General features: G+C 39.5%; 1 protein-coding gene across 1 annotated transcript in view; it reads right to left on the reverse strand.

Moving 5' to 3' along the window:
- hoe1 (hoepel1) overlaps positions 1-21802 on the reverse strand; it is a 230577-nt gene extending 208775 nt beyond the window's left edge. The window contains exon 1 of the mRNA XM_067142918.2: positions 21749-21802. The gene's annotated coding sequence lies outside the window, so the exon portion shown is untranslated. The remainder of the gene's footprint in view (positions 1-21748) is intronic.
- Between the last annotated feature and the right edge of the window lie 5465 nt (positions 21803-27267).

A 27267-nucleotide genomic window follows, 5' to 3' on the forward strand; every position in this document is an offset into this window, starting at 1 on the left:
CAGAACCCTGGTGTCGCTCATATAGTGCTACTAATCACAGGTACCGTAAAAGCCTGACCGCACGGTGCTCGTGATTGCTACTAATCAAAAAAACCTATTTGGTACATAACATAGTGGTACTTCGCGCAAGTAATAGCGACCCATGGTGTTCCCCGCGTGGTGGTACTAATCACAAGTAGTTTCATGGTTCTAATCCAATCATCCCTTGGTCGCCCCTTTTAGTCGCCTCTTACGACAGGCAGGGGATACCGTGGGTGTATTCGTCTGCGTCCCCCACCCACAGGGGGTAGTGCAAAAATGAAAGATGTAGCCATTTCACAGCAGTCCATTTCACATCTTTATATGTCTAATTTCAGTCTTTAAATAACCTTTTAAATAATTCTTCATTGCTTTAGCAACTTCGAAGTTAAAATCTCAATAATACTTTCTTTCTAGACGTAATTTATCCATTTTCGTATATGATTTCCATTGATATTTGAATTTAGCGCGATTTTTCAGGTCAAGTCACTAGGAGCGCCACCGTCGAATTGCCTCCCATTTTAACAAGGCTAAATCCGTAAGTGTCGCGTATTGTCTCTACTGTATTTGATATAACTTCAAGAAGGCCAACTTTAAAGCTTGGAAGTGAGGTCTGCTTAATTTAAAATGGGATTCACTTTATAATTTAATGCATATTCAGCCTTTTTATATATCAATGTATTCTGTGAGATACTACTATTCCATATCAATTGTCAGGACTCATATACATCCTGTTTACTTCAGACTGAAAACAAGATCTGAAATTAAAAGAGTATCATCGAAAGAGAAACAAGTCTGCATATAACGAAGATTAGTTTGAACTTCTCAGATAAACAAAAATTGATATAAACGAGGCCTTTAAGTCATATTGCATCAGTTGAGAGCAACATAAACATTGCCAGAAAATCGTTCTGGACATTCATAAACAATAAAGGAAAATAATGGACGATGTAAAACAATGCATTTTGAATCACGAAAGTTGAGGAGTGGTGAGGCAAGTGCTGACTGGTCTGCTCGGTACTTAGTTTGCATATACACCAGAACAGGCAAAATACGTTATCCGTAGATTAAATACATAACTGATGATTGTTTAAAGGGGCCTAACATAGAGGTCATCGGCCCCTAATGGTACGAAATGAGACGAAATGGAATGAACAATTAAGTCAAATTCTCCACTGACCAGAATTCAAAGCGTGAGAACGAATGCATGGACATGAATTTAAAACAATCAGTGGATGCGACCCGCAATGCTTTACATTCACACAAATTGACGTAAAATAGGATTGCTGACGAAGGGACTGCTGCTATAGCATAACACAAACGATGATCAGTCTAAAGGGGGTCCAAAATCCAAGTTATCGGCCCCTCATAACGGTACTGATCGCTAGGAAAGTAGAAGCATGAAATTTGTCATGTTGCGGTACTAAACAAAAGTAGCAGACTCGCGGTATTCCACACATTATGGTACTACTCACAGGTTATGAAATTCGACATATAATACAGACCTTTTTCTCAATTTGCGGCGCCATTTGCAGGCAACGCAAACCTATGGTTTTCATCACATAAGATGTACTAACTACAGGGACCTTCCACTATCCCATGGTGTTCCTCACAGTGGGTACTCATCATAGGCAAGGCAGAACCATGGTAGCTATCATCCCAGGGTCCTGCTCATATGGTGGTACTAATCAAAGGTACTGTAAAAGCCTGACCGCATGGTGCTCCTGTGTGCTAATCATGAACCTATTTGGTACCTAATATTAGTGGTACTACGCGCAAGTAAAAGCAACCCATGATATTCGCGTGGTGGTACTAATCACAAGTAGTTTTATGGTTCCAAGACAAACACCCCCTTGGTCGCCCCTTTTAGTCGCCTCTTACGGCAGGCAGAGGATACCGTGGGTGTATTCGTCGGCGTCCCCCACCCACAGGGGGTTGTGTGTTTGGTCCGCGAGAGGTATTTTATTTCCCCTCAAGTCGGTCGGCAAGCCAGTTAGGACCCCCCCCTATCCGCTACGTGGGAGTATCAGCTCTCCCCCTGCTACGCCAGCGTAGTAGGGTTCGTGGACATAACTCTGAAAGATATCTCTGCCGCAGTTAAAGGAAAAAATCTGCAGGTCTAGATTTAATCCCTCCCTACGACACCAAGGGTTGCGGGGATGTTCTAAAATAACTACTGCATTTTATATTTAATCTTTTACTTTAAAACAGTAAGTTCCCTGCTGCTTGGAAAAAATCCAGCGTATGTCCACTATTTAAAACTGGTAACTAGCTACTAGTTAACTTGTGTCCTGTTCCAATATTCTCTGTAACAAAATTATTAGAGTACATTATATCTGTTAGTACGCGCCTTTGACTTTCACTTTATATTGGGGGAGAGTTAAATCAGAATACAATGACCTTGGTACATCATTCGATGCCATTGTAACATTCCGAAGAACAGATAACAGAGGTTATAAAATGCTAGGATTTGTCATGTGTAATGTAAAATCATTAAATGGAATAATTACACTACGATGTGTTAGTACGCCCTAGACTAATACGCTACTGTTATAAATGGAACCCTTTTAACAACGAAGATACCGAAATTACAGAAAAGTGTACAGACATTTTTTCTGAAATTTCTATACATGAAAATATGGTGAATTTCCTTTTAATGTTAGCTACGAGTGTGTTCATAGACGCCCATATCAAATTTCTTAGATCACGTAAGATTTATGTAATATGATTTATGTACAAGTAAATAGCATCCTTTATAATTCGCATTTTCTCATTAAAATTCCATATCCCACAGGCGAAAACACCAGTTTCATTTACGTTCTGCTGTGAAAATTTGAAAACCGCCAATTACAATAACTCGCCACTTCATAGACCATGCAGAAAGTATAACAATGGCCGTGAATAATACGAAGCTAGATTTCGGTTGCAACAAGCAATATTTCACTATAGTTCAGGTTCATGATTTAGGCACAAACTAAATTTTAAAATATGATCCATTAGCTACTAATTAAGTTGGTATTTATTACACGAAGTTGTTACCAACCTTGCCATCATGTACTTGATCCAATCTATTCTCATGATCATTATCTATATAAAGTTGTAGGGAGTCCGCCGTCTAATTTCGTTTGTTTTTCCAATTGTTCCGATATTTATCAGTTTTAGGTCAACTCAAGATCGAATCTGTGGTTTTTATTTTTTGTGTGTTTGTCCGTTTGTCTGTTCCACCATCATGGCGAAACGGCTGGATAGATATCGATCAAACGTCATTTAGTGTATACTCTTCCCGGGGAAGGTTTTGATATGCATATCAATTTAAAATCTGAACTGACGGGGGGGGGGGGTATAGGAAAACCAGAACAGTTGTCCTCCATTTTCTCTCATACTATTGATTTTCTGTAAACTCAGTGGAGTTTATGTAAATCGTCTCTTCATTATAAACAACTTGTTATGTTCATAATTTACCTTCCTCTTCAAATGACAGAAAATTACCATTTTCTGCGGGTATCATGCTCTGCATTGATGTCGGACAGACCGACAACTAACCTACAGGTTACCATGGCAACGTTTCTGACTGCTTGCTGGCAGGGAAGTAACGTATTGCCATTTTCGTCATCATTCCTGTAAATTCGTGGCTGTTCCTTGGGTACAAAGCAGGAGAGGCGTCAATCGGCCATTCTGCGCGATATTTGCGAAATATCGTTGGCAGTTATAATCGTCTTCGAATATCTTGTGTAATAACACCATTAGTCATCTTATCAGTTTACCTAAGAATCCCTGCGCCTGATTTTCTCCTCTTACCGCTTTATTATATTCGTATCTCATACCAGCATAATTTATTGAGCGGCATTTGATTTTCCAATACATTCACTTGGTATTTACAGATTTGTCATCCGGTGTCCTCAGTTATAATCCTATTTTTTATTAATTTCAACTTTCTAACTGTTAACTGGGGGATGGTGAATATGAAGTTTCGTTAACACATTTCCAGTAGGTTTGCAGTTATAAGAAATATGCTTTATATGCACCCACTTTTAGCCTAAGACCTCTCGAAGTATGCAAGTGCTAATCTCGAAACCTAGAAACTTATTTGAGGAACTACTCTAAGCTATGCAAATGTATACCTTTTGGCTCTGGAAAATATCGAAATATGGATGCAATTTTCACGACTGTGCAGACCGTTTCGGAATAATTGGTGTCTAAACGTAAGATATCACAAAACCGAAAGCACAATCGCGTTTCATTTTGGAGAGATCTACAACTTTAGTCCTATGACTGTCGTATTTCTCTCCGTTATACGTTAAATAAAGTTTTATATCTCGATTCCATGTTAATTTGGTACTTTTTACAGGTATACGTTATCGTCTGGCACGCTTGTAGGAAAGATAGAATGATACATTCGGCACGCACATTGACATGATCAGTGGCCATATGATGGCTGGAATCATAAAATTTGGCTGTCACATGGGTATCAAAAATATAAAGCAGTATGTGAAAACTGTACAAAATTTCACCCCATTCAGTGACTAGGGGCCGGTTCTACCATCTGCTGGTAAAGTGGCTGGCAGCTGCCCGGGAGGTAAACTACCTGGAGGTGTAAATCGGCTGGTACTTTGGCTTGCGTCCAACCACCTCCGCGCAAGCGCTAGGTAGCTACCCGGAGCTAGACACCGATATACGAAGTTGGCTAGACTGATTTTCAGCGATTTCTCGCTTTCGAGTGTGGTGCTATCTATCGTCAGATGCATGAAACCCATTTCGATTGTCTTATTTCCCTGTGCTTGCGTCTGCTGATTATCACCAAAAAGCCTAATAAGGGGAGTCTTAAGAGTTATGGACAACGATTCATGTCAAGCTTTCGTGATTTTAATCTATGATCTTCAATATCAATACCTAATTGGGATTAAAATCTCGCGATTGCATTTTCTTACGCCAGTTATAACCTGTCATGAAAGGCAGCGTTTTTGAAACGTATTCTCGTAGTAGACTGGTCAAGTCGCTCGCTCCGTATTAGAAGGTACGCAGGTTTTCATCGTATTTCTAATTTACATTTTAAAGTGTATTTTCGTTCCCTGCCGTTGTTCTTAACTCTTTTACGCGCTTCCATATACGTATATACACACATCTTCTTTACGGACTTACTGCCTTTGAGCATTCTATCTGCAGGCTTCTGTGAATTAAGTATCTCCGCGATGCTCTATTTGCAACTAGTTCTGTGACCTCGTTTAGTTCCAGATGCTTCCATTTATTGATAAAGCATTTCATTTTAATTTTTAACTTTATGAAGATAAAGTTGGAAGGTACTGTAAATGTAAAGAACTAACCGGGATAAATATCCATTCATAGGAAGAGGAATTCGGGAATGGAATAGTTTCCAATTTCTTCGAAATAATTTACAAGCCTATGTAAACAACTAATAGGGAATCTGCTACCTGGGCGACAGTCCTATATGCTATTAATCGAAACATCACTTGCTATAGGTAGCATACATATAAAGCAATTTTCCTAGTAGACATAATACTATGATAAGAACGTATGAAAAGAGGCATACAGATTAACACAACGCTAATAATGGAAATAAAAAAGATTCGTCATAAAGACTCGAACCTCCACACTTCGTATTACGAAGCGTACGTGTTAACCAGTACGCTACGAAAACGCTTGGGTTAGGTAGGATACATACAGTACTATATATCTCGTATCCGAAAACTGAAAAAGTAGAAAATTAAAGCCCATTTGAAATGATTTCCAAATAGATTTTGATTTTACATCCTTTTAGAGTTTCTTTACGAAAGCTTGACGTATAAAATGTGTTCCCTGCGCTGCCGATGAGAGAGGCTGGTGTGACCGTTGCAACTAAAGGGAAGCATTAATGTTCAAAATCCTGCAATACAATATCGATCACTGTTACAGTATACTGCTTTTTTCAGTATACTAAGCTAATTTGAGTTGCATATCACCAGAAATACAGCTAATAATGTTCAGCTCTCAGAACTTGCCTGGCAGGTAAAGTCTTATCGGGCCCTCGAAGTGGCCGAGAAATTACGCGCCGGGTAACGACGATTTATGCTGCCGATAGCGCTACCTGGGAGTGGTCGGACAGAAACATCCTTTTACGCGGAGGGCAAATTACGCGCTACTTTACCAGTAGGTGGTAGAACCGGCCCTTAACTCAAGTCTAACCCATAAATATAGGAGATACGAGAAGATATAGGACCAACCATGTAGAACACAAAGAGGCGTCTGATGGTGAAGTCCGTTTATAGATGCAATGTAATATAATCTTACTGCCTTTACAGTAATTTACGGATAAATACGTATACAATGTAGAATACCGTACCGTAGCACGGGCACATTTACTGGTTATTAATACAACTAGCATTATGTACCCGTTCTTCGCACGGGAATTTGTAATCTATTTCACGATTCCTTAACGAATTTGTGCGAAGTTGCATGCCTGTATTCAAAAGTTGAATACGGTATATTAAACTGATATTCTATGGAAGCGCATGGCAGTAACGTGAAGTACGATAAAGCTGAACATAGTGGAGACAGAATGGGGTAGATCCGAGTTTATTGAACGATATAGTTCCTGGTCCGAAGTTGTGCGTAATTCTATTTCTAGGTTACATATTGTTCATCTGTAACCGGCAGTGGTGCTGTGGCTGAAGACACATAAAACCAGGTTATCGTCAACGATTGGCTCTTTAGTTAAACCATTTAACCCAACTTTAAATGACATGACAGCCTGTACAACAGTCCATTAATGATAACTCCCTTCTTATCCTCTAATCAAAAAGGTGCATATGAGAAAAATTTTAGAGATTGATTTCGATTAAGATTGGTTGCGTATATGTTGTGGGAGTGCAAAACCACTGTTACGGTTTCCTATATACCCCCAGTCAATTCAGGGACTTAGGATAATATTAGCCCTAAAGCTACCCAAGGACAGGTCGATTCTAAGTATGCAGTTTGGTAGAAATATATCTAGTAGTTTTCAAATTCTAAAAACTCAAACAAGTACCAAAACTAAACAAATATGCAGATGGTCATTACACCTGAAACGGATAACTAAATGAAAATTTTGCTAAGTCAATGTACAAACACACAATCATTACGATATTATTTATTTAGAAGAAGATAAGGAATCTGCACCACGTACAGCACCTTTTGGGCTATGTCCACTGGACTGACTGCAAAACGGTCCGTTAATGATATCTCCCTTATTAATCATCCTATCGAAAAAGTGCACATGAGGAAAAAGGTTTAGAAATAGATTTTAATCAAGATTGGTCGATTTCTATCCAAGTTCGTCTCGTATATTTTGTGGGAGAGTAAAATCACTTCTGTTACCTATAAACCCCCAGTCCACTCCGGGTGTTTGAAATGATGTAGATCTTCTAAGGTACCTTTGGACAGGAGGATGGTGAATATGAAGTTTCGTTAACATATTTACAGTAAGTTTGCAGTTATAAGAAATATGCTTTACATGCACCCTCTTTTAGGCTAAGACCGCTCGAAGTTAGAGCGGGAAACTGTCCGTTAATTACATCTTCCTCATTAATTCTCGTTTCGTTATGATGCACACGAGACAAATGTTTTAAACAATGATTTCTATTAATGGCAGGTAGATTTCCATTACGTTTGGTTGTGTATATTTTGTTGTAGAGCAAAATCACGGTTTCGGTTTCGTATAAACAGTCAGTTCAGGGATGATTCTAAATATGAACTTTGGTAGGAATATATCCAGTAATTTTCAAGTTATAAGAACTCCGACACCAAAGCTAAAAAATATGTAGATTGTCATAATTACATCTGAAACGGATAACAAAATTTCACAAAAATAGCCAATGTACAGACATACGGTCGTTACGGTTTTATTTTGTATAGATTAGTAGGCCTGTATGTACCTACCGTGAAATTCTTGATTTGTCAAGTATACTGTAATTGGAGAATTTCTCTAGTTTTATGCTTTTCATTTAAATAAAATTACATTACCATTTCACATGATGTAACCGGACCATGTGACGTGAAAATCAATGAAAGCTTCGTAGGTTTTTGCGAAATAATCAAACTACATTAGAAACATAGGAAATGGTGCAATAGATTAAAATGGACTTATTAAATAAATGCCGCGGTCGGAAGTATGACTTGTGCCAGTATATCAGACATATATAAAGGTGGCGAAACGAGAATTCAAAGAGATAACTGAACTTCAGTGCTGAATTTAAATCTAGCACTAAATGCTGCATGTGGTATTCAAGTTAGGTCCTTTTGACGGTAGGAATGTGCATCTTTTCTTCAGTCAAAGTATTAAAATATGGGATACCAGTATTTCTTTTACAATCCGCTTTACCTTGCACCGGAACAGACAGGTCTCACATGGCTGTGATGGGATAGGAAAGGGCTGGGAATTGAAAGGAAGAGACTGGTCTTAAGAGTGTGAAAATGGAAAACCATTTTCAGGACTGCCGACAGTGCGGTTCATATCTACTAGCTCCCAAATGCAAATCGACAGCTTTGTGACCCAAACCACATGACCACACTTATACCAGTATATTCAAGTCCTGCGTTATGATTAAATTGACGTATTTACGGTTCTGTCAGAAATGATGTCTAAGAAAAAGGAAGAAAGAACAATCTGCAGTTTGAAAATCCAATTTAGAGAAATTGGAGTTAATTGTTCAGGTAGTGTTCCGAACAAAAATTCTAGAAGGTACTAATTTAGCACCACAAAGTTTACAATCAGAAAATGCAGAGCTTTATAAAACGTGGTCTGTTATTCAGAACAAAGTTCATAATTTATCTCGCTGTCGAGACAATTTTGTAGAAGCAATTTCATTATACTTTTTAAAGTGGTATGACATTCTACTACAATTTTAAAATAGAATTCGAAAGTGAAAAGAAAAATAACTACATTTTGATGAATTGTGTCAGGATGAGCGGTTAGTAGATCAAAGCACACCGAAGAACCACCTTAATTTCTCTTAGGACATTATTGTAGCCCCATTAGGGAACATTTGAGGATATGCACAATGTTAATCATTTATAAAAATTATTTTTCTAAAATTATTAAATTCTGCTCCCTAAGAGATTCACAAAGCAGCTGTGGTTCTCCAAAATGAATACGACTAATGTTTATGTAGTTAATTCCTAAACCAGGTAGGTTTCAGAAACTGAGCAAGTATTAAATGAAATGGCGTATGGCTTTTAGCGCCGGGAGTGTCCGAGGACAAGTTCGGCTCGCCAGGTGCAGGTCTTGATTTGACGCCTATGGCCCAGTTTCACTAGTTCAATGTGGGAACAAACAGAACTAGCATGATTTTTGATACTGAATTTATGTAACTATTTTTAAGAATGAAATGAAGACACATACACCCCGTCCCCGTGTCGGCAAAATTAACCAATTATGGTTAAAATTCCCGAACCCGGGACTCCTGGGGCCCAAGGCCAGCAGGCTAACCATTTAGCCATAGAAATAGCCTCTAACATTTGTAGCTTAAAGCTATTAGTAACAGTATTCAAGTAGTAGCTGCTAGTGTTTCAGACATGCACGGCTTTTCACGAGTTTGACTATTCTTGTTACTATTTCTTCGGTTGATAATTTTCGAAGCTAGAACTACTGTATCTACGAAGTTCTGGGACCCATGGACTGTATCGCGATTGACCTGTCTAAAGCATTTGATAGGGTGGATCATGGGAGACTACTGGCAAAAATGAGTGCAATTGGACTAGACAAAAGAGTGACTGAATGGGTTGCTATATTTCTAGAAAATAGATCTCCGAGAATTAAAGTAGGTGTAATAATTAAGAGGGGAATTCCTCAAGGCAGTGTTATCGGACCTTTGTTTTCTTATATATATAAATGATATGAGTAAAGGAGTGGAATCAGAGGTAAGGCTTTTTGCGGATGTTATTCTCTATAGAGTGATAAATAAGTTACAAGATTGTGAGCAACTGCAACGAGACCTCGAAAAATGTTGTGAGATGGTCAGCAGGCAATGGTATGTTGGTAAACGGGGTTAAAAGTCAGGTTGTGAGTTTCACAAATAGAAAAAGTTCTCTCAGTTTTAATTACTGCGTTGATGGGGTGAAAGTTGCTTTTGGGGATCATTGTAAGTATCTAGGTGTTAATATAAGGAAGATCTTCATTGGGGTAATCACATAAATATGATTGTAAATAAGGGGTACAGACTCTGCACATGGTTATGAGGGTGTTTAGAGGTTGTAGTAAGGATGTAAAGGAGAGGGCATATAAGTCTCTGATAAGACCCCAACTAGAGTATGGTTCCAGTGTATGGGACCCTCACCAGGATTACCTGATTCAAGAACTGGAAAAAATCCAAAGAAAAGCAGCTCTATTTGTTCTGGGTGATTTCCGACAAAAGAGTAGCGTTACGAAAATGTTGCAATGTTTGGGTTGGGAAGAATTGAGAGAAAGAAGAGCTGCTCGACTAAGTGGTATGTTCCGAGCTGTCAGCGGAGAGATGGCGTGGAATGACAGTAGACGAATAAGTTTAAATGGCGTTTAAAAAAGTAGGAAAGATCACAATATGAAGTTGGAATTCAAGGACAAACTGGGGCAAATATTCATTTATAGGAAGGGGAGTTAGGAATTGGAATAACTTATCAAGGGAGACGTTCAATAAAATTCCAATTTCTTTGAAATCATTTAGGAAAAGGCTAGGAAAGCAACAGATAGGGAATCTGCCACCTGGGCGACTGCCCTAAATGCAGATCAGGATTGATTGAGTGAACAGCCTCTTCAGTATTGAATGTGAAAGGGATCATCGATGACAGTGAAACTGTAAATACCTTCGCAGGAAAAGAATGCACGCCTATGGCCCAGTTTCACTAGTTCAATGTGAACAATGAACAGAAGTATGATTTTTGATATTGAATTTCAATCACTATTTTTGAAATGTCCAAAGACTGGTTGGAGTCTCAATCAGACATACTAATCCAGGAATTTATTTGAAGGTAGCAAAATCCTTTTCTCTGTTCCTTACATTCGTAACTTTGCAACACACGGCACATACGACCCCGTTCCTAACGCTCTAACCACTCAAATTCGTGGCGAACTCATGGTTGGCAGTGCAGCAGCTAGCCCGTTACACCACGGAGGTAGTCGCCTTATACACAATATTGAATTGATATTGTGAAATGGAAGTCAAGACAATATTCTTAAGGTCTCTGAACTGTGAGATGTTAGAACACGTATTAATAACAGATTACGAACATTGCATAAATTACCGTCTTGTCAACGTGGATTGCTTGTGTCCCATTTAACTTCCGAAAACTAAGCAGCGAGTCTTAGTATTTGGAGGTATATCATTCAGTATTTTCTATGTCCGAATGCGTCCGTCATTTTATACAGTGAACAACTACCACATGCTTTCTCTGTTAGTGGACCTTCCGACTAGACCTAGTTATGAGCGAAGCCGTAATGCAATTTTAGAGCAATGAAGTTCTGTACAAGGTTTTTTTGAAACTACTAGTTTTACTGCTAAGCTGACGAGTGGAAGAAAGTTTGGTACACTAATGAACGCTAAAAGTCACCAGGAAATGATAGAGTGACTAGTAAAATCAAGTGGGATCTCAGTTCAGTTTTATGATCCTCCACGGCGAGAGCTATCATTTGCCAATGTTAGCCCCCGGTGGAACTGCGGAATTGTTTTAACTGGTCGCTGCACTATGCCAATTTTCAGGGACCACTTCCTAACATTCTGAAACCGCATCCAAACGTCTCTGCAGAACCCCCCCCCCCCCCACGCGATGTTAAGCTCAATAAAGTCACATAATCGGGAAAAATCAATCCTGGGATCTCTAAATCGTTCACTACCGGCACCGACCAGTTATTTTCTCCGTGGCCTTGCAGTATGTCGTTTATGAAAAGTAAAAAAATCTGGGATAACTTGCAGCCTTGTTTTAATCCTATCTTACAATCTATTAGACTGCTTACTAAATTATCCTTCAATTTATTGCAACAAGACATTCTCATATTGCCTCAATCGCTCGGATAATCTTCCTAGACACCCCCACCCTTCCTAGATTTATTAACGCTCTTCTACTCACCGTATCGAGCGCTTTTTAAATATCTATGGCGGCTAGATATACTTTAACTCCTTTATTATTCAGTTATTTTTTTCTAGGATCATCTTCACTGTCATTATCTGTCGTCCTTCTGCCATTCCTAAAACCACCTTGAAAAATTAACAGTATCAATTTCTCTTCCACTCGGTCTCAATCTATTCGCTAATACTCCTGTGTAAATTTTGCTCAAGGAGTCTAGTAATGTTATACCTCGAATCACTCCGGAGGTTCTTGTCAACCTTTCCTCATATTGGGCATATAATCCCCGTTTTCACTATGTTGTGTTCGTTAAAATACAGACTTTAAATATTTGGGCTCGCTCCGGTGAACATTTAAGATTACCGGTGCATTCTACTTCGGGATACGCGAGAACATTTCATAAAGGTTGAAATAGTGTTCTTCCTCTAATTTAGAGAAGTATTCTGAGAATTTGTTTTGTAATTTTTCGGTAGGGCAAATTTTGCTTTTTGTTGTGGGAACACGTGTAACAGTATACAACGGTACTTTTTGTAATCATGGACGGTTCGTTTATTATAAAAGCGAGGTTGCTTAAGTTTACAGTATGAATGTCTCCTGGAATACCAGGGGAGAGGGGGGGATATTCAAGAGTACCTTCTGTTACGTAATAAAATTCAACAATACTCTACCAACATGGTTATCACGGGTATTCAGTGACTTATGAACCTCGTGTGGAAGTTTCATTCAAAATATCAGAGGGCATTCAAGTTCACTGTAAATCAAGATCTGCATTTAGGGCAGTCGCCCAGGTGGCAGATTCCCTATCTATTTTTCGAGCCTTTTCTTAACTTTATTTTAAAATAGGAAATTTATTAAGCATCTCACTTGGTAAGTTATTTCAGTCCCAAACTCCCCTTCCTATAAGCGAATATTTGCCCCAATTTGTCCTCTTGAATTCCAATTTTATCTTCATATTGTGATCTTTCCTACTTTTAAAGACACCACTCAAACTTATTCGTCTACTGATGTCCTCCCATGCCATCTCTCCACTGACAGCTCGGAACATACCACTTAGTCGAGCAGCTAGTCTTCTTTCTCCCAAAGTCTTCCCAGCCCAATCTTTAGAACATTTTTGTAACGCTACTATTTTGTCGGAAATCTCTCAGAACAAATCGAGCTGCTTTCTTTGGATTTTTTCCAGTTCTTGAATCAGGTAATCCTGGTTAGGGTCCCTTACAATGGAACCATACTCTAGTTGGGGGTCTTACCAGAAACATATGCCCTCTCCTTCACATTCTTACTACAACCCCTAAACACCCTCATAACCATATGTAGAGATCTGTACCCTTTGTTTACAATCCCATTTATGCGTTTACCCTACATTTACCTTACATTAACACCTAGGTAATTACAATAATCCCCAAACGGAACGTTCACCCCATGAACGCAGTAATTAAAACTGAAGACTTCCTATTTGTGAAACTCACAACTTGACTTAACCCCGTTTATCACCATACCATTGACTGTTGTCCATCTCACAGCATTATCGAGGTCATTTTGCAGTTGCTTACAATCTTAACTTATTACTCTATACAGAATAACATATGCAAAAAAAAGCTTTATCTGTGATTCCACTTTACTCACACTCGCATAAGAGAAAGGTACAATAATACTGCCTTGAATTCCCCTCTCAGTTATTACGGGGTCAGATAAAGCTTCGTCTAATTCTGAGATCTATTTTCTAGAAATATAGCAACCCATTCAGTCACACTAAATATCAATTCTTATCCTCTTCCTGAGGGGGTGGTGATGAGCTGCATATACCAGCCCTTTTGATAATCTTCAATTTCTGGCAGTACCGCCTCATAGAACAGCAGCCAGTAGTGCTAACCATTACGCTGGGGACGTAGGCTATAAGAAATGTATTACCAATAATTTATGTTCATTTCGAATTTACCCTTTTGATAGTGTGGTGGTGTTTCATATCTATTGTTTTTAACGCGATTCTTTATTTTACTCTTACCACAGAGCAAAGCACAGTAGTCACCGTAGCTCAGTCGGAGAACCGGACGCTCAAGTACGGTTCCGTTTTTTATGGGTGTTCGGTCGGCCATATTCGTTCTGTACCTGACATCTCGTGCATGTTATTCACAGATTAAGAGTTGGTACAAAATTCCTGGTATCCTATGAAACGTTTAACATAGGAATTTTTTAATCACCATATCCGAATTCAACATTTGTTTATAGAATTCCTCTAATTTAGACATTCAAGAATTTGTTTTGGTATGAGAACATGTGTGTGTGTACCATCGAACGGTACTTTTGTAATTGTGGACGTGTGAATGTAAACATTATGTCCCAGAATGCATTAACGGGTCATCTGCACAGAACGTACTTTTAAAATATTAGAGCACGGTTTTCCGGTTGTCTAAGCAAGGTACTTACAGAATTATTTAACACGCATCACTGCAATGTGATTCCCTAATGGATTAATATTTTCAAATTTTTCATTTTATCATTTTTCTGCGTTTCTACAAAATATGTACAGTATTAAAAATAATTCTCATTTATCTACTTATGGCAGTACTACAATGATTCTACAATGTAGAACATTTGATAAGAACTTTTAAATGTGACGCATGGGGGGCTTTTTGATAGCTACTCGAGTTGCAAAAGGTGGCTGTGTTCGAATCGCAGCGAACACAAATTTGGCATAAAGCGACTTCTGACTCAGAATTTATGTAAAACTAGAATACTTGTTTTAACTTACAGAATTTTAAGAGCACCTTGTTAAATTTTCATGTAGTTCCAGTATGTTCCTCGTCTTACACTGAAGACTGTCCACGTCATCTTTTCGATGAGTTTTACCGAAGGCATTTCCGGGAACAGTATCTGTTTATATAACATACTTCATCCATTTTCATGATAATTACTTTCTATTGCAAAAAAATTAGAGGCTGTAAGCTAATCAAGTAGAACTACATAGCTGTATGTCAACTGTCCCTATCGCACTTTATTAAGATATTGTCGACTATAGGCCAGAGAGAGAGACAGAGAGAGAGAGAGAGAGAGAGAGGGAGGGAGAGGGGTGGGCGAGAGCGAAAATGCTGCTCAGAGATAATCTAGTCTAATTGAACTATTTCACTAACAATTTGCAGAAAGTGGAAGAGGAAGGGGGTTGAAGATAAAAGCATGTCACTAGTTGAAATGAAATGGCGTATGGCTTTTAGTGCCGGGAGTGTCCAAGGACAAGTTCGGCTCGCCAGATGCAGGTCTTTTTGATTTGACACCCGTAGGTGACCTGCGCGTCGTGATGAGGATGAAATGATGAAGACGACACATACACCCAGTCCCCGGACCAGCGGAATTAACCAATTATGGTTAAAATTCCCGACCCTGCCGGGAATCGAACCCGGGACCCCTGTGGCCAAAGGCTAGCACGCTAACCATTTAGCCATGGAGCCGGACATGTCACTAGTTAACCCCATGGCTTACCAAGCGACCGCAGTTCAGCCCGTAGGCCTGTAGATTATGAGGTGTGGTCAGCACGAGGAATCCTCTCGACAGTTATTTTTGGTTTTCTAGACCGGTGCCACTATCTCACCGTCAGATAGGCTGTAATCACGTAGGCTGAGTGGATCTAACCAGCCCACAGATCCAGGTAAAAATTCCTGACCTGGCCTGGAATCGAACCCGGGGCTTCCGGGTAAGAGACAGACACACTGGTATGCCATCCCTACACCGCGAGGCCGGTATATCACTATTTAGGTTTGTAAAAACAGGTGAAGCCTTTATTGCTAAAATATAGGTGATAAATATACAAGTGTCAAAGAATGTTCCAATATTTACAGAGGAGGCAGCAGTAACAAACGAAGGAGAAAATGCCCTATAAACACTGGTCGTAAGTCCAATATCTTCGGAGTTATGCTCCGCTATCACTACCATCAAAGATCATGTTCCGATCTCAATGTAGAAGGGACGCATCTTGCACTCCGAGCACTTTGTTACGAGACAAATGCGAAGCCATTGTGCGTAGACAATTGATGCAGTGCATAGTGCATTTGTTCTGTATCAATGAACGAAACTCACTAGTCAACAAAGAGTATTCCACTGCGTACTAAAAAGACCGTATTGCTCTAATAGTCAGGTAGGCTGGTTTCGTCAGATGGCAGTGGACCGTAACTCCGAAGATATTGAGTTTGCGATTAATTTTTTATAGGAGAGTTTCCTTCGTATTTTGCGTACTGCCTCCTCTGTAAATACTGGAACCTTTTTCAATGACACCCTGTGCATATACTATGTAACAGGTAATCTGTAAGTACGGTACAGATGACATTTCTTTTGCCATTTGAAAGACATCATTCCTTGAGTCGTGATTGAAAAACAAGGCAGCAATAATAAATCCGTTTTTATGTTTGCCTGTGTTTTTCACGTAAAAACTACAAGACTAATGGAGCTCAACTTTGGCAGGCTTCTAGCATATACCTTTGGTTAACACAAGCTACTTACCATCACGCTATGGGCTTTGTACCGAAAGAAAATGCGAAGCAAGTCAGAGGAAAACTCATGCTTGGGACCCTTAAAATTGAATACCCTGCCTAAACGGTTAGTCCCATTTACCATTTAACAATGTATACCACAAAGTGTACATTAAATTATATTTCCCAGAAAGAAGTTTAGAAGTTTCTTCGTATCTCAGTTTTCCAGAAAATCTTTTGCTGTTTTGGCGCATGCTTTATCCTCTCTCGCGTAAAAACTACTTGACGGTCCGTGCTCAAATTTGCTAAGCATACAACCAGAACCTCTGGATATACAGGCTATTTACTTATTACAGTGTATCTTAAGCGGGCCATGCAAGGAAAAAAAATGTGAATAAAGTCGTAGGAAAATGTAAGCCTGGGACCCTGAAAAGTGAATATCCTGCCTAAACGGTTAGTGATGCTTTTCCGTGTTTTACCATCACAGTATCTCTTAAGCGGGGCATATAGCGAAAAAATAAAATAAAAATTAAGCAAGTCGGTAAAACGTACGCCTGAAACCCTTAAGTGAATAAACTTCCTGAAGGGTTCATGCTATTCAATACTGGAGCAAAACAGGTGTACTTAAAATTAGATTTGCCAGAAAAAAGTTAAAATGAATTTTCTTCGTAACTTGAATTTTTTTTTCTCGAGAAAATAAGTCATCTGTGTTTTGGAATATACTTTGAGGGTTGAAGTAAGGTGTGTTTACTTTGAAGGAATAAAATAAGCCACAACATAGCGGAAGCTACACGATTTAATTCGATACCCGTTTCACAATCACGTGCGATACACGGTGCCTACTCACGCTCTCGCCTTTACTTTTCGCCGTAACCAAATACAAATCATACTGTATATAATAAAATTTACTCCATTTCAATTTGAGGACCGTACACTAGAGCCGCGTGAGAGTATCGGTTTGAAATGCCTTTGATTGGCAAGGGACAAGAATAGATTAAATGACAAAAATAAACTTTTCATCTATCACGACATGGAGATTCACAGCAAGATACTACACTAATAACAGATGGTTTTACCTCTCGCTTATTCACGGCTTTCTCATTCTTAAAATTCTTCGAGTTATGACATTTTAGTGATATGTCTTTGGCTATTCTTTAGGGAATCTTTACACGATATCTATACGCAGGCCAATTATCCGATATATATTCCAGAAATGAACCAATATTGATCATTCATAAGTTTTCCTTTGTGTATATACTTGCGCAGATACGAATTAAAAACAGCTTTATTGCCTTAATATTGTCGTATTGGTTTTCTGTCCACTTAAAGATCCTTTAAGATTTTCGAAAAACCACAGAATTTTTATGAGAATGTAAGAAAGACAAAAGGAAAGTGTGCCATTATAATGATAACTATCCATCTCGATTGTGACTAAGTAGGCAAGGGGGACTGCCGTTACAATGAAAACTCCCTAACTGTCTTCACACGAAAAAAAAACGTATGACGACCTACCCGTCGTGTTTTTGGAGTAACTAGAGCTATGTAATTTAATAAGATCTTACATGTACACTACACTTAGAATTATGTACTACAGAATGTAGAATTCCGTATCGACGCACGGCTGCATCAACTAGTATGTATTGCACCCATAAAATTTGTTTTTACGTCGCACCGGCATAGACAGGTCTCATGGCAATGGGACAGGACAGGGATAGGAAGCGACCGTGACCTTAAGGAACAGCCGTAGAATTTGCCTGGTGTCAAAATTTTAAAACCACGCAAAATCTTCAGGGGTGCCGACAGTGGGGTTCAAACCCACCATCCCCCGAATGCAAACTCAGTTACGTAACCCTGCGCATATCCAACTTGTTTGGTATACAGGTATATAATATTAAATGTAATTTTAAAATCATCATGACATTCAAGTTTTAATCACTGAAATAAGCTAACAAGTTTTCAAGTAGTCCGAAGTAATTTGAACTTCCTGCATAAGCAACTTAGAAATGAAGATTATCTTTTCAGCAATTTAAGGAAATACAATCATACCTAGTATGCTTAATTACAGGGAATATTGCCCTATTTATTAGCATGAGTAACAATTTTCCCAGATGGTAATTACCATCTATGAGACATTCTTGAATTACGGTATATTACGGCGATTGTCTAGATTTTTTTGACGTTCTTCAGTCTTATTTCAGTATAGACTCAATTACAACTTCCCTCAAAAGTAATCTAAAGGAAGCCCTCACGCATACACCAGCCTAATAACATTTTCCAAAGCCTTTCCGAAAAAAAAAAAAAAAAAAAAAAGCTAAGTCTGGTAGTGTACATTTGTAGTAGAATTTGATACATGTAAGTGAAGTCCTACCATAAGATTGTGTGGGAGCATGAAAGACGATTAAAATTCCGTAGTTATGGAAGTACAAGTAGGAACGGACAGCGTTTCAGGATCGCTCATTTTCTTGCCGACTTGTGAATGTTACGTGGACTTACTGTGAGGAATTTCATGTTGGTGAATTTCTTCGATGTCCAATGAGAATATTTGTTCAGTTTTACCAATATTTTATTTGCTAGTTTAACGTCGCAAAGAATTACGCAAATTTTTGGCAACGTTGAGATGGAAAAAGTAGACACCGGCGTTACGCATCAGCTCAGCCTCAGAATTTGTTGTGCAAAAATGTGATAAACACTTTGGAAACTACCGGCGCACAGTGGAACATTTTACTTCAAAAATAGGGACAAAATGATTAAACTGGTTAATGGAAATAACATGTGCACATACAGTATAATTTAAAGGCAAATTAATGTGATTACCAGGACCTGAATTTTGATGACGACTGACTGAAAATGGCCAAATGAGCAAGACGTTAACTGAACAATATGAAGGACATTCAGTGAATATATACGTAGCCCTATTATCTTCAATTTGTAATGAAATGAATACAATATATAAATATCATGAAATAATAATCCACCCAGTGAAAACGATGGATACGGCATCAATTATCTGGCCTGAGAGTGGTTAACTGGTTCACATTGGTGGGAAATGTTTAACCATCAAAATGCTGGCCGGCAAGGTAGAAGAGGTGATGGTGTACAATTTATAATAGACTGCGTGCAAAAGCCTTTGATTCAATTCCAAATCTCTTCGCAGTATTCATATGGAATGAGAGCGTATGACTCTTGAGATTCGTCCTGGGATGGAGACGTTAAGCCTTAAGCAGACCCCTTGGCTGATTTGACAGGAGTAGGCTATGCACAGATACCCGGTTTCACCCTCTATCTTACCCCACCCCCAGAATTGTAGATCGCCTGTGGGCGTGAAATAGAAAGACCTACACCCGACGAGCCGAACATATCCTCAGACACTCGGCACTAAAAAGCCATACGATATTATTATTATTATTAATAATAATAATAATAATAATAAAAATATCATCTAGGATATCTAGCATAGCATCACATGCACATTCGCTGAACAGAGATTGCTGGAAGCAAATATTTACACCTCTTAAAAGGAAAGGGCCCCTAGAATGAAGCTAACTTGTCTAGTAGCAGACCAATAAAATTTTTGAATTCCAACACTTACGGCTCGCTTTGTTCGGCATTTATACTTTAAAGAAGACCAATAATCATACATGCTAATTATACGTTTTGACACATGGTGAAACAAGAGCATGTCACTGGGGCTGTACAAATAATGTACAGGTATAGAATGCGTATTATACGTTAACACAAATCACCTAAATTAATCGTTTTGGCCGTCATTAAGTCTTTCTGGATTTATATTTCATAAAAGGGATGGGTGGGCTGCTCCGCAGGATTCAAACTAGACACTGTGCCGACTACGCAGGACAAAATTTTCCAATATTAGTATGATTCTTTACCCTAGAGACATCAGATGTTCCATACGGACATCAGATTGATAATACTCATTAAGTAAAATATTTTTGCAATTATTCAATAATCAGAAACACGTGAATTTATACAATACCAGCGGCAATAGATCAAACGTCTCTGAAACAAAGTCGTTCTGTGCCCTTACATTGCCTGTTTGGTACTGTCTGCATAGAATGGCAAAAGATAATTTTAGACGTTTAGAAAACATGACTGTCAGGAAGAGAAAACAATTCTCTCGAATTTAATAACAATCAGGAACGATGGGATACAAGTCGTCCATCTAGGCATGTCCGTTCTAAGTCTCGGGCACGGACAGTCAAATGGCGTACCGTAGACAACGTTCGCGTTAACTACTTCCAGTACATCTGAATATGCTGTGAATAATATGTATATTAATCAAATCATGCATAAAAGTAACATCTCTCGTACAGTTACGCCTTTGTAAGTTTTTCAAGCGCCGCAAGTAAAGTAGGAAGACGTACGACAGCCTCTAACAACTCTTATGTAAATTGATATAACTTTTGTAATATTGTAATTGTGCATAATACTGTTGAAGTATGGTTATCACCATCAGAGAGGAACGCTTCTTAAATATCAAAATTTACGAAGAACCGATCACAAATACATCATTTCTCAGTAGGCCTGCTCATTGATAAGTAGGAAATATTTTCAGGTTGGACACAACCTAACGTTATGGTCACGATTGAAGTCAATGAATTGAAGTATTTTCTCTTATTAAGTCTGGAATGAACTAACGCAAAGTGTTTGCAAGAAGTCACGCTTCATTCAACACAGTATGAATGGTCTAAGTAAATCAGCGCACGTGTCTATTATGTAGACAGGGATAGGACATTCAACTATAGTTCAAACTGATCGCGGGAGGGAAGGTTTATGGAAAACTGTACTGAATTTAGTTTCAATGGACGAATTAAGTCGTATTATTCAAAATTTATATTACAGAAAATGGTAGCTTTAAGATAAACTTGTCAACACAGTTTCAGACCGTGAAAACCTTAGTAGCCACAACTCCACGGAAATCTAATACTGGGAATTAGACAGATTAATTTATTTCAAATATACTGAAAAATGTATATGATCGGACTTCATTTTAGTGATAACATTTTTTCTTTACAATTTCAAGCAAGTTTGAGCGGTTGTAAATGTACATCGAATGAATAAAATATTCGAAGACCGCTGTACAAATCTCTTGAGAAACTAAAGCAGGCACCGCTTCACGGATGTACCTAATTATTTCAAGAATTGGATTTGATGTGAACCATACTCAAATTTGAAGGTCAACTTACCTAGACGACGACCTGCTGATGTTCGCTCAACTGTGCTGTTGCTGTGGAACTGAGGGGGTACTGCTTGAGGCTCTTGGCGAGTTAAAGACATTAAGGGGAGGAAAACAGGTAGCCTATATCGTGATTGGTTGTGCTACATTGTACGTCACTGTTAACAAACCGGATGTTACGTTGGAATATTTTTAAAAGGTGCTTTTGATATAGAAGAAGCATTTTATTTACACATACCAGGAGACATAGAAATCATAAATTATTTTTCAGAGAATTTCCATCTATATTGATTAGAACGGAAAAGTCATCTCTCTCCCAAATATCGGAAGGTTTTGAAATATTTCTAAAATGTCAAATGAAAACTGAACACTTTTTTCTTTAGAACAGATGGTAACACAACGAAGACCACCTCTCCGATTTTATGTTTAATTTTATGGCATTCTTCGATAGGTTATTTACTTTGTAAAGAAGCCAAAACATATACCGAATTGTTTCTATAAACCATATAGTAATTTTATTAATCATTATATTCCTCCACATATGGTTGGCGTAAAACATGGCCATGTCCACATGTGCTACACAAATCGCCCCAGTGCCCCATCAGTACGTGATAAAATGATAGAACACTGCTACTACTGCTAATAATAATAAATAATAATGAAACACTTTCTTCACAAAGCGAGTTGGCCGTGCGGTTAGGGGCACGCAGCTGTGAGCTTGTATTCGGCTGATAATGGGTTCGAACCCCACTGTCGGCAACCCTGAATATGGTTTACCGTGGTTTCCCATTTTCACACCAGGCAATTAATTAAGCCCACGGCCGCTTCATTTCCACATCTAGGCCTTTCCTATCCCATCGTCGTCATAAGACCTATACGTGTCGGTGCGACGTAAGCAAATAAATTGTTTTAAAAAAAAAGAAACTTCAGCTTATCTCAGCGGTATATGAGGTCATTGGAACCACTCATGCTCATATTGCTTTTGGCAGGGGATTTAAATATAATTTCCTGACACCACGTGATTTCTGAGATGAAAATGTCAACCCAGGTTCGAACGGAATTCGAACCTCAGCCTTCTGCGTGCGAAGCCAGTAGCTAAGCCGCTGACCTAATCACGCATATAATAATAATAATAATAATAATAATAATAATAATAATAATAATAATAATAATAATAATAATAATAATGTCCGCCTCTGTGGTGTAGTGGTTAGTGTGACTTTCCCACCCCCGGAGGCCCGGGTTCGATTCCCGGCACTGCCACAAAATTTGAAAAGTGGTACGAGGGCTGGAACGGGGTCCACTCAGTCTAGGGAGGTCAAATGAGTAGAGGTCGGTTCGATTCCCACCTCGGCCATCCTGGAAGTGGTTTTCCGTGGTTTCTCACTTCTCCAGGCAAATGCCGGGATGGTACCTAACTTAAGGCCAAGGTCGCTTCCTTCCCTCTTCCTTGTCTATCCCTTCCAATCTTCCCATCCGCCCGCAAGGCCCCTGTTCAGCATAGCAGGTGAGGCTGCCTGGGCGAGGTACTGGTCATTCTCCCCAGTTGTATCCCTCGATCCAATGTCTCATGCTCCAGGACACTGCCCTTGAGGAGGTAGAGGTGGGATCCCTTGCTGAGTCCGAGGAAAAGACCAACTCTGGAGCGTAAACAGATTAATAATAATAATAATAATAATAATAATAATAATAATAATAATAATAATAATAATAATAATAATAATAATAATTTTTATTGGAGAATAATAGCGTTAACTTGTTTGTAGCCTATTTGTTTTAGGTTGCACCGAGTCAGACACGTTTTATGGTGACGATGGAACAAGACAGGGCTAGGACTGGGAAGGAAGCAACCGTGGTCTTAATACATTTAGATACAATTCTAGCATTTGGCGGGCGTCAAAATGGAAATACACGGGAAACCATCTTCAGGGCTGCCAATGATGGGGTACGAACCTACCACCTCCTGAATTCGACTCAATGTGACGCAAACCACACAGCCAACTCGCTCGGTATAATATAATAAATATTATACAGAGACTATACGTTTGGGGTCTTGTCTTTTTTTTTAATGGAATAAACAGTTACGCATTCTTCCCATTTGTCACCATAGCTGTTCAGTATGAGACCATTAGAGAGCTATGAAGTCAAAACAATTGAAAATATCTTGTCTCTCTTCCAACACATACTGTACCTTAGAAAATACCCGGCGAGTTGTCTACCTAATCTGCAAATCAGGCAGCCATTTTTTTTCTCGGTATTAGCTTCACGTTATTATAAGCATTTGCCTGCATTACACTCCATATAGCACAGATGGCCAGAGAATTTCCACCCTCTTAGCAAGAGTATAAACAAATCATGGTGCTTCTATCTCCAATGTAAAACAACAATGGCACAATCTAACTTTAGAGGCCACATATAAATGCAAGGGTATTCTATATCTTATGTTTGCATTTCGTTAAATTAAATTGGCCGTCTCGGAAGACCAATTATTTTGTTTAATGTTGCTGATATACCAGGTTATGGGTTCGATTCCAGACAATTCAATGTCGTAGTCTACAAGGAAGACCATGCTTGACAGCTGCAGTCGCTTAAGTGCGGCCAGTGTCCAGTAATCGGGAGGTAGTGCGTTCGAACCTCACTGAAGGGAGCCCTGAAGATGGTTTTGCGTGGTTTCCCATTTTCAGACCAGGATAGTGCTGGGGATGTACCTTAATAATTAAGACCACGACCACTTTCTTCCCACTCCTAGCCCTTTCCTGTCACCTAGTCGCCATAAGACCTATGTGTGTCGGTGTGATGTAAAGCAACTTGTAGAAGAAAAAAAAAAATCTACAAGAAGGTATTACAAGATGTGTCATCCTATCTTGCAGCTTCGTTGGACGTCAGAGCAAAGGTAACGATGCATTTCAACTCAATACAAATAATAATAATAATAATAATAATAATAATAATAATAATAATAATAATAATAATAATAATAATAATAATAATAATAATAATAATAATAATAATAATAATAATAATAAAAGTTTTAACATTCGAAGCCTCTGCGAATCAACTAAGCACCTTCATAATTCTCTATTTGCAACTATAATATCTCTGTTTTCCGACTCCTTGGCTGAATGGTCAGCATTTAAGCCTTCGGTTCTGAGGTTCCCTGTTCGATTCCTGGCTGGATCGGGAATTTTAATCGTGTCTGATTAATTCTTCTGGTTCTTATGGTTGTTTATATTTATCCCAACACTTTCTTCTTCATATTCAGACAACGTATCACACTACCAACCGCCACAGAAACACTCAATAGTGTTGGCGTCAGGAAGGGCATTTGACCTTAAAACAGGGCCAAATTCACGTGTGCTACTCGGTTCGCACCCGAGACCCGACAAGGTGTTGGAAAAGCGGTAGAAGAAGTGTTCCATGGTTTCCCATTTCACACCAGGCAAATGCTGGGACTGTATCGAAATTAAGGCCAACCTAACCTAACATTACATTGAAAATAAGGCCACAGTCGCTTCCTTCCCTGCCCTAGCCTCTCTTGTCCCATCGTCAATGTAAGACTTGTCTCGGTCGATGTGACGTGAAAGCAATAAAAGTTGCAAATCCGTGGAATATTAGGGAATAAACGGACGTTCTGAAATAAAGTTACATCTGAACATTAGACTATACCTTTGCTTCTTTATAGCTGTGTATTTCTGTGGACAAGACATCTATGTGTATCTTTCGAATGAGTATCTTCAATAGCCCCTTTAAAAAAATACAGGGTTACATTACCGATGGGCCATTATATTATAATCACCTAACCAATATAATGTAGGACCACCCTTTGCCCGCAGAACCACGGCCACTCGGCAAGGCATCGACTCAGGGAGGTGGCGGAAGGTATGCTGGGGTATCTGGTTCCATAAGCGCAACGGCAGGTCCTCCAGTTGGTGTACACAGCTGGGCGGTGCGGTGGTGATGTAGCATGAACCCGGTTCTCCAAGTCGAACCACACATATTCAGAAGGATTCATACCGGGTCTATTTGGAGACCACGATTAAAGCAAATGACTATCATATTCCTCGAACCAGTCCTTCACACTCCTGGCAGAGTGGCATGGCTTCTTGTCCTTTTGGAAGTGGCCGTCACCATCAAGGAGCATTGTTTGACATGAACCATAGCAATATGTAGTACAAGACCGTGGCGAGAGAAATTTGGCAACGTTGCAGCGTCGTGTAGCCATCGAAAGCTCGCGCTATCCATATCAAAGCAGTGATTGTTGTGGTGCTGGTGATTATTGTTTTAAGAGGAAGTACAAATGGGCAACCATCCCCTATTTCAATGCAGTAACTGAAGGATCATCTTGCCTTCCTTCCGATTTACAGCTTGAGTTCAACATTTTATAGTTAAGTTTGTGGAAATACCAAGTTCCTGTGTAGTATTCGACTGTAAGAGAAATTTCGCTTCTTCTTTTTCTTTTAGTTTTCATTCCCCACCCTGAAGAAGGGGTGGGGCGGGCCACCTAGAGGGTTACGCCCTCGCTCTGGCCAAGAGATGTGGGCGGGTCAAGGAGATGTGTGGAAAAGGAAGGTCGGTAAACGAAATGAGAAATGATAGGATATATGTTCGAAGAGGAAAAGTTAGATAGATGGGAAGTAGAATTGTGGAATAGGGAGGTGCATGTGGACGTTTTTAATATATGGCTTAAGAGAGACATGACGGAACTGAAGGAAGAGAAGTTTTAAGCAAAGGGGTGATGAGGGAGTTGAAGAGCAAGTATATGAAACACAGACGAGAAGGTAACAAGAGAAGTGAGTAAGAGTCGGAACAGGTCAGTGGGGGACGGTGGTGGCGAAAAGAAGAAATTGGTTGGAGGAGGGGGTGGACTAACGGGTTGAGGGTGTGGAACCGGAGGTGGGGATGGCCGGAGGCGACGGTAGGTGGTGTTGGATGGATAGTGAGATGGTTGAGGTGGGGAACGAGAAGGCTCCACTCTGTATCGATAGCTGACAATGAGGTTGCGAACGTCGTCTGCAGTCGGTAGAAGTAGGCGTACCATATACGTCGGGCCTGTACCTGTCTGAATTCTAAAGGCATGACGAGCAGGGACCCCGGCGGCGAAGGGTCGATGCCACGGATCACACAGCTGGGCAGACCGTGGGAAGACGTGGGGAGCTGCGTGGGCGGTGATGACGTTGCTACTGCTGCGGCGTTTTCTTGATGCGATTATGGAGGAAACAGTAGAGTTGCGGCGGTGGATGGCGAGGGGTTGCCAGGGAGTGTTAAGGGATTAACTGTTGCGAGAAGTGTAGAAATGGGAAGGGAGGAGGTCGTAATTGGGGATGGATGGCAGGTCGTGACAAAAGTGACAGGTATATGAGAGGAGGAATAAGCTGTCGTGGTAGAGGTCGTGGTGGTGATAGTTGTAGTGGGGGAAAGAGAGGAGGAGGGAGATGTAGGTTGTTGCAGGGTCGTGGTCGGTGGCGTGTTTACTACAGGGAGACGAGTGGGTGGGATTCACGATATAGTAACGATCATGAATGGACACGC

The sequence above is a fragment of the Anabrus simplex genome, chromosome 1 (genome assembly GCF_040414725.1).
Source record: "Anabrus simplex isolate iqAnaSimp1 chromosome 1, ASM4041472v1, whole genome shotgun sequence".
Lineage (NCBI taxonomy): Eukaryota > Metazoa > Arthropoda > Insecta > Orthoptera > Tettigoniidae > Anabrus > Anabrus simplex.